General features: G+C 50.4%; 1 long non-coding RNA gene across 1 annotated transcript; it reads right to left on the bottom strand.

Annotated features, from left to right (window-relative positions):
* Window positions 1-510: 510 nt before the first annotated feature.
* Window positions 511-6,072, bottom strand: LOC116515002. Its single transcript, XR_004256175.1, has 3 exons — window positions 6,020-6,072; window positions 1,515-1,616; window positions 511-783 (listed from the first exon to the last, which is right to left on the bottom strand). It is a non-coding gene; the product is annotated as an uncharacterized LOC116515002 (long non-coding RNA).
* Window positions 6,073-6,957: the final 885 nt, after the last annotated feature.

Below are 6,957 nucleotides of genomic sequence, written 5' to 3' on the forward strand. Positions count from 1 at the left end.
GATGCAACTCCAGCAACGTTTCATGTGTTTCGTCCCCAGACTCCTCAGGGTTTCTGTAGCCGGCTTCTCCGCCAACCACAGCAATTCATTTTTTCCTTTCTTGGAGAGCTTCATGGCGAAATCTACTAACGCTCCAACTCTGGCTTGGACTCAATAGACATTCCTCCTCCCCCCTCCTCCTCCTCTCCCTCCCCACCAGGTAAAGCAACCCTCTGAGATCTCTCTTCCCTTTGAGAGTCTGGGGAAAGAGAGGCATCCTTTCAAAAGCAGAGAGGGAACTTAATGTGTCCAAAGGTTCAAACTTGCTAGCCTGTCATTCAGCAACAGCAATGGCAGTTAGACTTATATACCGCTTCATAGGGCTTCCGGCCCTCTCTAAGCGGTTTACAGAGTCAGCATATTGCTCCCACAATCTGGGTCCTCATTTCACCCACCTCGGAAGGATGGAAGGCTGAGTCAACCTTGAGCCGGTGAGATTTGAACCGCTGAACTGCAGATAACAGTCAGCTGTAGTGGCCTTCAGTACTGCACCCTAACCACTGCGCCACCCTTAGCACCTCCCACCACCCTACACTCAATTCTCACCCAAAGCAGCTGTTTCTGGCTTGGCTCCCTTTGCAATGTTGAGGAAACAACCGTCTTGGTGGACAGGTGACAGCCGGCTCTTCTCCAAGAGGGCCTCCTCCTCCTTCCTTACCTGCCGGTCTCTGATCAGCTTCATCACAGGAAGTGGGCTCCCTCAGGTAGCACAGGTGCACGGCCCTTTTGCTCCTGTTTGCACAGCTGAAGAAAAAGGACAAAGGAAGGAATTACACCTCCCGTTGCTTCTAGAATCCATCGAAGGGGCCTGGCTTGTTTGTTTTTGATGCTTTTGGCTTGCAGATGTTTGGACAGCAAAATGCTGACAGCAACATCTGGGGAACAAACAGACTCAGGCTTTACTTTAGCCTGATCTCTGTGCAGGAGAAGGCTGGCGGGTGAAGGAGCAGCCGAGGTAACACCCCCCCCCCCCAGATGCCTTCGCAGAGAACAAACCAAGGTGGGCTGGTCCTCCTTCCATCCGCCCCCTTCCTCCCCAGAGCCCTTCAAGAAGGCCGCAACGTTGAAGGTGGCTGCATCTTTTTCTGTGCAAGGCAATGGAGCCTTTTCCTTGGGTGAGGAGAAAAGAAGGAGCCCTCGGGGTCCCAAGCAGGGCTGGAGGAGGTGGAGGAGGAGGGAGGGAGGCATAGGGTGAGGGTTGAAGAGGCCGTTGTGACTTTGTCTCCCCTTGCAACTTAGGCTGTCCTGGATCTGAGCAAAGAAGACTGTGGCTCCAAAGGAAGCTAATCCACTCCAGGGCAAGCAGGAGAAAAGCCCGGGATCCTTGGACCTCCTGACCTCTGGGTGCATTTAAGGTCGCTGCATGCGCTGAGGGCTCTTGAGACGTTGGCAGCCCTCCTTCCGTCACTGATTCCAAAGGTGGAGATTCTGTTTTTTTAGCCCCAAATGAATAAAGGAACGATAAAGTTTCTTACCACCAGCCAATCATAGAGCTGGCATGAGCCCTCCTCCCGTCTCAGCCTTGATTGGCCCGGCTCCTTCTGAAGTCACCCGGTGGACATGGGCACGTGCAGAGTCTGAGTGAAGACAAAATGGAATTCCCTTCAACGGAAGAACTCTGCATCCCCTCTGATCCCCTTCGCTTCGTGGCCCAGAGCAAATTTAATTTGGGGTCCAGGCGTCACCACTCTGGGGCTCCCCCTTTTCCCAGTGTTTCCTGGCATGGAAAGGGTCCTGGACTGGGGGTTTCAGGAAAGGTTCCCCAGTGGATGTGGGGAAGGGATTTTCAGAACAGCTCCGGTTGCCCTGATGCTCTTCTAGTCTCTGAAGATTTTAAAGATGGCACCGAGCCACATTCTCAGTGGGGGATTAAAATCCTGACTTTAATGGCTCAGCTGCACTTGGATATTTTTATCCGTCCCCTAAATGGACCCTCCTTATTCACCTCTGTTTGCTTCCTGGAGACCCCCAGACAGATCTTCAAATGACAGCCGAGTGGGCGACCGGGAACCCTCCTCCTGCAGGGGGGGACACGGCCGCTGGCTGAGAAGCCTGGGAATTATATCTTTCCTCGGCAATTTTAAGATGTGTGGCCTCCAACTCTCGAAGGACTAAGCCGCTTAAGGTTTTGAGGCTGAGAAACACCGGCCTGGCTGGTAGTTGGTCAGTGGGGGAAATTCTTGGATTCAACTCCAGTTCATTTTCCTAGCGGGTGGGGGGGAACTCTTTTCTCCTTCCACTGAGTAGCAATTCTACTGAGTCCCCTTTCTAGGAACCCGGCGCATGGTAGCTTCTGCTCCCGCATGGACTGGAAACCCTCTGGCTGCCTTCTCAAGGGCAAGAAAACCAGCGGATCTCTTGCCAAAGCCAACCGCAGGCGCTGCTTCCGTTCTGAGCCCTGCTGGATTAGCCATGGCCCCTTAGGACGCAGGTAGTCCTTGACTTATGACCGTCCATTGACAACCGTTTGCATTTACAACGGCCCTGGACAAAGTGACTTATGGTTGCTCTCCTCGCCCTTACAACTGCTGGGATCAAACCTCAGGTATCTTTACAAGGGTTGCAGGGTCCGAGGGTCCCGGGAGGCAGTTGGCCTCTGATAAGCAAAGCCGGGCTCACTCAAGAACCAAGGCAAAAATGGTCACCACATCGGGTGTGATTCACTCAACACCGCCAGCCTTAGCAACGGAAATCCCGGTCCCAGCTGTGGCCCTAAGCGGAAGGCTTCCTGGGCAGTGAGAGAAGCAGGCAGCCCCTCCGCCCTTCTTCCAGACAGCATCCTCGGGTGGCAAAAGCGGAGGAAAGGAGAGCCATCGGCCCCAGGCTCTCTCCACATCCAGTTTATTTCTCTCGTTTATGCTTCATTTTCGGTGTGTCCCGCCTTTGCTACTTTTGCAAATGATTCCAGGTATCAGACTTTTAAGGTCTTTTACCTTGAACAGCGGATTCATTTTTAAAATTGTAGCCCTGCTAATTGCATCTGTAATGAATTAGTTGCCTGTAACCAATGCTGCCATTGCGATCCCTGGGTTGGTCTTCCAAGGGCAAAACCCAAAGACTTTTCCTTTTAAAATATTTATTTGTTTCTGCTTATTTTCACAGTTTCCTCCCGGAGCCTCCGATGCAAACGGCTGGAGGAGGAACCGGCCACATATTTCAGCACCCTGCCCCAGTTTGGTCACAGGATAATAAACATTGTGAAATATTCATTTCTGAAAAGGAGAATGTGGTGTCCAGTGAAAGGTCTCCCGTGTCTCCATCACAACCACATAATTATTGTTGACATACACGGAGGACCTCCCGCTCGCAACTCACAAGAGTTTGGCAATTGCCTAATTTCCAGCTCAAAGTTTGGGTCAGCAGAAACCAAAGGTTTCCCTCACTGAAATGTCCTTGGGGGGGACGTAGCGGTGGAGGTGTCGGACGAGGCCAAGAGAGCGAAGAGAGCAAAGGTTCCTGCGGAAGACGATGGAGACATTTGGGGCCCGGATCCCCTGCAGCCCCTCTCTTGTCCTGCCGCTGAGTTTCCCGTCTTCCGACGCCCCTCGGAAGATGTTTCCCTGAAGTCATGGAGTGGGGGAGGAACGTGATTTGGGATTCATAAGACTTCAGAAAGTCTTACGATTCAGTTCACCCAATTTTGGGCCTGAAAACATAGGAATTTGCCTTTTCTCTTTAAAATAGAATAGTTGGTTCTGAACTGGACACGCAGTGAAGTTCTGCCCGTCCTCTACTTGGGTCAGAGGCCGAAGGGCCAAGACTGCCGGAAGGCATTCAACAAATGCCTGGTCAGAAATATTTACATTTAGGTCAATACTAAGTAGGGCCCAGGAGGTCCCCAACCTCTGTCCCCCCCCCCCCCGATCACAAATGGCAATGTATTTTTTTACACACACACACACACACACCCCCCCCAATTTGCAAGACTTGCACATTCATGAGAATGGGAGAATATTGACATTTCATAACATTTGAGCTCTACGATGCACTGCTGGCCTTTTTCTAATGCTTTAATGTTTTTAAAAAAAACTTAATGTTGGGAAAACTCTTGCTAGATAAACAAGTAGATAAAGTACACAGAGCAAAATCCATGGAAGAGAATTCAAACACAGATATTGTTATTTATCACTTCCTTTAACCCAGATATCGATGCAGATTCAGGAAGTACAAATTCCTAGCTAAAATCTCTCCCCTTCCCACAAGACATGGGAAATCCTTCAGAGGAGAGAGGAAGACACAAAGGGATCAACTACTCTTAACTTGATCTTAACCAATACAGAAGGCACAGTCAACGTACGAAGAGAAAATAAAATTGAACATAGTCGAATTTTATGTATCTATTTGCTTACTTAAATTTATATGTGGCTTCAATCAAAAAGAATGCCAGCTAAAAGCCACTTGGACTTCAAGGAAACAGAGATTAATAAACCCATAGCAATAATTATTCTTTGGATTCTTTGGAAGAAACAAATGGAGAAAACAGTCCAAACTGAGTAATAATTTCAAAAGAATAAAAGAGAGACCGGGGGGGTATTAAGAGAAGTAATTGGAAACAATTACAGTAAGGCAAATAATGGAGGTCAGCAGAAGAAGCCAACATGGCTACACTTAGAGCTAGAGTTGAAGGTGATTTAAGGTTGATAAAGTTTACAAAGAACCGAAAAGTCCTTCCGATTCTTCAGATGGGTTCAAACATAGAGGGAAAGAGAATCTGCCTCTCGGGGAAAAATGGCTGAAGGACAGCGGAGGCAAAAGGGCCCTGTTTCTTTTCCCACTTTGGTCTCCCGAGAAGGTGGCAGCACCTAATCAAAGGCCCTGGCAGGGCAACCCACTAGCTGCTCTGCTAAGGGAGACGTTGGTGAAGTCAGCAGAGGTGGAGCTGAAGCCGAGCAGAGCTTCTGAGGAGGAAGGAGGACCCCACAGGTCAACCAGGAAAGCTGGGAGGAGGAGAGGATTCCGCCTGGGGGTTGATAGGAACAGAACCTGCGGATGCTCTGGGACGTCAGCAGAATTTGCTGGACCGGGAGGCAAATTCCACAGACGGGGCTCCCCAATGAGGAAGAGTGCAGGGACCCCTCCCCACCCAGCTTAGTTAAGGACGAGAGGGAGCATAAAGGGAAGAGACTCTTACAGCCGCCCCTCAGTGGTGGCTGTGAGTGTCCGGAGCCTGGCTTGATCTCCTCTGACCTCCCCTGTAACTCTTCAGCTTTCCTGCTCAATCAGTAGAAGAGAGGGAGGAACCACTGGCCTCCCACTCACACAGCTGCACGTACACACACACACACCCTGGCTGTCTCCCCCAAAACTCTTTCAAGCATACAATATTTGGGTGGAAAAACTCCAGCCCTGCATTAGATGGCAGCAGAGAAATGCAGAATCTCGAAACTACTTGCTGCCATCTAGTGGTGCTTTATGGTAGATGCTTCTCTCTTCCCTTGTTCCGTCCCAATCAGGAAGAGGAAGAGATTCCCAGGGAAACTGCCAGCAGCAGCCAACTCAGACAGGGTCCCGTCCCCCCCCCCAACACAGAGACATCGGTCTTCCCTGGTGCCTCCAACTGGAGCCGGCTCTGCCCTGTCAATCAGCCACACTGTTTATTGTTTCAACCTGAGGTCATCGCAGATAACACTGAGTGAGGCAGAATGGCAGGCAACCATAATTAGAATACGTATAAATCAGTTAAAACTTAACACAACATGGTTAGCACAGCAATTGCTTAAGTAAATAAAAAGCTAATTGCAAAAGCTTTTGATGGAAAACATTTCTCTGTTTTGCAGCCACTCGAGTGAAGCTTACCGGCCTCCCCAATAGACGTTTCTTTCTAAGAGAATTAGGCCAGGAGAAGTTTCCCCTTCCGAAGGGGCTCCAATTCTCCCCACCCCCCACCCCCAGGGGACGGAATGGGACAGCAAAGCCAGTCCTGCGGGAGGTCTTCCAAATTCTTCAGGCACCCTGGGCCAAAGTCCTCGTCATACGATACCTTAAGAAAACAGCCCTCCTGAACGGCCGACGGCCTTTGTGAAGGCAAAGGCCGCCCCATTTGGGCAGGAGAGTCCAGATGTGGCCACTAGATGGCAGGTTATCGCATTGCCTCTCCTGACCGGATTAATGGTGGCCTGGATTTCCCCCGCCTGTTCTGGGCATGACGGGAGGCAGGGACACATGGAAGCACCCGGTGGAGGGGCTTTGTGTGCCTGTCAAGGTGCTTAATTCATCCCCCTTGCCTGCATTGGGAAGACTCGCTGGCCTTGAGTGAACGAGGAAGGCAGGCACCGGGTGCTGAAGGAGACCAGATCAATGCTCCTCGACCTGAGCCACCCGTGGAGTTGAGCAATTTGTAAGATGTTTGGTCCAGGGGCAAAGGCAGCAGTCTAGAAACCAGGAGGGGGTGAGTTCTAGTCCCATTTTAGGCATTGTAGGGAGTTAGCACCCATCCCTCTCTTAGAAAAATGAAATATAGTGGGAAATATTGAAAAGGCAGAATATTCTATTTCCCTGGATCAGAAACGGAGAATCATGTTTTTAGGCAAGAAACAGACTCTCTCTTAATAGCCCCCCACCTTTGTCAATGGGCCGCTAAAAGGCCTGAGTCAGTCTACTCTACATAACAAAGACCTCCCCCTTCAGCTCCAGGATGATGGGATTAAAGCATGGTAGTATTAGCTCTTTACCCATCTCCCCGCAGGGCCCCTGGGAAGAAGCGATGCTCAACCAAACTTGGACTCAAAGCACAGCCTAGAGAGTTGCCCCCGCATGGCCCCAAATGGGAGTCTGACAACCAATCAGAATACATTTCTTACATGGGAACAGGAAACGGAGAGGTGGGGGCCGAACAGAGAGTATAAAAAGCCCAGCAAGCCCCTTCTTCACTCTCCTTTCTTCTTCTCCCAACATCTGGAAGCATCTGGTGACCCCCCT

Source organism: Thamnophis elegans, chromosome 11, assembly GCF_009769535.1.
Source record: "Thamnophis elegans isolate rThaEle1 chromosome 11, rThaEle1.pri, whole genome shotgun sequence".
NCBI classification, from domain to species: Eukaryota; Metazoa; Chordata; class Lepidosauria; order Squamata; family Colubridae; genus Thamnophis; species Thamnophis elegans.